This window comes from Papaver somniferum, chromosome 9, assembly GCF_003573695.1.
Source record: "Papaver somniferum cultivar HN1 chromosome 9, ASM357369v1, whole genome shotgun sequence".
In the NCBI taxonomy this organism is placed as follows: domain Eukaryota; kingdom Viridiplantae; phylum Streptophyta; class Magnoliopsida; order Ranunculales; family Papaveraceae; genus Papaver; species Papaver somniferum.
Genome location: NC_039366.1, coordinates 29,918,147 through 29,921,914, shown reverse-complemented (window position 1 = coordinate 29,921,914; position 3,768 = coordinate 29,918,147).

Below are 3,768 nucleotides of genomic sequence, written 5' to 3'. Positions count from 1 at the left end.
TATAATATATTTAATTAATATTATATCATATTTATTTATGCTATAATTAATTAATATTATATTATATTTAATTAATATTTTATTTAAAATTAATTTAAATAATATTATATGTATTTCATTACTAATATCACATTTATTAATTTAAATAATATTATATGTATTAGTTATTTATTAAAATATACATTAGTACATATAGTTAAATTAAAAAATAATTAAAAATAATTTTTTAAAGAAATCTAGTGATTCACAAATAAATTTATCAGCAAATAATATATTAATAAATAAATATTTTGAAAAAATAAACATTTGAAAAAGAAGAATGACGTAATTACCAATTCCATCAAATAATCATGTCAAACACATAAATTTTGAAGGATGAAATTCGATTTCTAGGTAGTTTGAATTCTAGGTAGTTGGAACTCCCTAGAATTCGAACTCCATTCGTGCCAAACGCAGCCTTAATTAATCTAAGAAATACAATGGGTTTACAACTTTATTTTTATCGAAAATATTGGAAATAATGCTTCTTTCTGAACTCCTTGATGTATATGCATAGATTTGTGTTGAATTTTCCTGATCCTCGCTTCTTTTGAAATCGAATCTGCTGCGGCATTGTGATCTCTGCTTATATATCGAACTTGAGCTTGATGAAGATTTCCTAGAGAAAAATAGCTTCTCCAATAGTGTTCTCTGCTAACTACGAAGAATTCTTGTCTTTGATGATTATAGAATCTCCCAGAATTTTACAGTCTGTTACGAAAAATATTCTAGGAATATTTTCTTCCCTGTTTTAGCTTCTCACGTGTTTCTACAGCTGCAAAATCTCCTCATTTATCTTCTTCACGGTCCAGAGTGTTGCTAGAGTCATCATACACGAGGAGAACACGCATAAATCTTCCAAAACCCGTGAACTATTCTTCTCATGCACGGGCTTCCCTGATTCCTTGTCACGGATTTTCCAGCCAAATTTGATCGAAACAAACACCCATACCAGCTCTTTTATGACATATCACAACTACCCATGATGTTTCAGCCCTTTAGTCCACCTAAAACATCTTCAAATTTCGATCGAAACATTCTCAGAGAGCTGCCACATTTTTCCCGCCAATTTTTAAGTTTCAAATGAAGAAGATGGTGTCCCCCTAACCAGCTGGGGGGTGCGAATAGCAGTTGCCTTTTTGGGGGTGCCCCTTAGTAATTGAGGTCCCCCTTAACCAAATCTGGGCTCCGTATAACAAGTGTCCTCTGGGGGTGTTCCGAGTGATTTTTCGAGCCGATTTTTCCAACAATATTTACTTTCCAAAATACCTAAAAATACACAAAATACCATAATAAGAACGAAAACGAGTACCAACAATATGAAGCATTGAGGACAAATTAGACACATAAATGCGTCTATCAGCCAACATGGCTGGAATGAAGCTATGATGGCAATCATTGCGCAAGGGTGGTTCAGGCTGTGCAACTGCTCTGGCCTAGACTACTCAACAGAACTAGGATGGGTTAACTGCAGTTAAAGAGCTTGAGTTAAAAAGGAGGGTATTTCGGACACAAGTAACCTCGTTTTTTTCACCAAACGTTATCTCGACCAAACGCTATCTCGGCCAAAGGATGATCATTTTGTAAACAAAAAAGCAAAAGGATGATCATTTTGTAAATGAATTAACAAAAGTAGGACCATTTTGTAATTGGCCCTTATTTTTATGTTAAAAGTTTCCAACCGCGGAAGCACGAAACCTGGTATTTGCAAAGCACACCCACCAATCAACGTTATGCTCCTTCCACGCCCCTACCACTAGCATTGATTGGAGGTTGACAACATCGACCTCCTCGGCACACGTATTTAACTTTGAAGTAGCCAATGAAAAGCTAGGAATGAGAATCTTTCCGACAAGGGCGTGTTCACACCTGACGTTTCCAGAAGTTTCCATGAAGTGACCAAAATCTCCCAAGCAAAGAATTGTATTTACAACCCATTATTTTGGTATCTTATATTTTTCTTTTTTTGAGAATAAACTTGTATTACTAAAAAACCGAAAATATACTACGAAACTAGACCTTTTCTTAGGAAGTCGAACTATTGTATTATTTTGTATCTAAGAGGGAAGGAATGTCTTTTATGAAAACCAAAATGGCAACATTTTACAAGAAATGTCTTACTGCCGATAACATTTCTCTCGGCGACCAGTGAGGACCTGTATTTTTTATTTTGTTTTTATGGTTTGGAGCAGTGATTTTGGGCTACACCCTAACTCCGGTGCGGGAGTGAGCATACCAATTATCAGAGCACTTGGTGGTTGCAGGGCGCCTATATATCTTGACATGGTGTCCGACATTCTCTTAGCACGAAAACTGGTATTCTCAAGCACACCAATCAATGTTAGTGCTCCTTCCATGCCCCCACCACCATCGCGGAAAAAACAGACCTCCTTGGAATATTATATATCTACTTCGTCACACGTTTCTATTTTTAAGTCGCTAGGACTAAAAGCGAATCTTTCCAACAAGGCCTGTGTTCACACTTGATTTCCAAATATTTCTTTAAAATGACCAAAATATCCCAAATAATGAAATGTATTTACATCCCATTACTTTTCTACTATCCAAGGGAAGGAATAATGACAATATATGACAACACCTTAAGAAAACCAGCAACACTAAAAGTAATCTTCATTTTTCAAATACAAGAAAAATTAAGTATATATATATGTTTTGACATGCATAAATGTTTGATAATGGTGTATCAAATGAAAATTTCCGATATCTATATCTGGTTTTGAAAACAGAGGTGGTCAGTAGAGTGGAGTTTTGCTATTTACAAATTTGAAACAACCATGAGTTTCCCGTGGGACAAGAGGAGATATAGAAAGTGGTTTTCGAGGATATATTCCTGATCAACGTGCCCAAGTGCGTGTTCGTGTTGTAGGTCGGCCAGCAAACTCCAATTCAGTGGCTTTTCTTGTAACTGTTTTGTTGTGGTTCATAATATTAAATTCAAATCGGATGTCACATGACTTACTCCTATGGCTAATTCTTGGGGTCTTTTTGATGGCCACAGGTTTTAGGATTTATGCAACTTGCCAGCAACTTCAAGCTCAGGCACAAGCTCATGTTGCGGCTGCTAGTGGCCTGCTAGGACGTGCTGAGTTGCGGTTGCATATGCCGTCATCCATAGCTTTTGCAACTAGAGGGCGGTAAGAGGGACTCCCATTTCAACTTGCGCCTCTTGAAAGGGAATTCAATGATTTAGACAATGAAAATATTAGATCTCTTGATTCTGCTTATAGAGGACCTGATAAATATCCGAATCCGACGGGTATTTTAAATTTTTATTGGATCCGATTCCGAACCCGTTAATTTAGGAACCAGATCCGGAACCGTTAGGACGGTTCCGATTCCGATAGTATACTTTCCGGATCTGATGGGACCCGTTGGCAACGCTAATCAATACAATTAGCATGAAACTGATGAAAGCATGGCAAGGTACGCACATTTTCTCCCAAATTGGCTTTGCCCTAGGCAAACACTGCATGTAAGTCCATCCTTGATGCTTTTCAGGTTTTCATCCGACTTAATAGCGATTCATTAGTTGCCATACAAAGATAATGGCTCCTTATCGAAAAGAAAATAAATGAAAAAAAGAACAATTAGTTGTCGTTGAGTAACGGCCACGTTGAATTACTCGAAAAATCCCAATTTTCCTATTTGCTTCCCGAATGGGAGGTTGAATATCCAAACCATCATAACCTACCTCCGATTCTAAAAAAA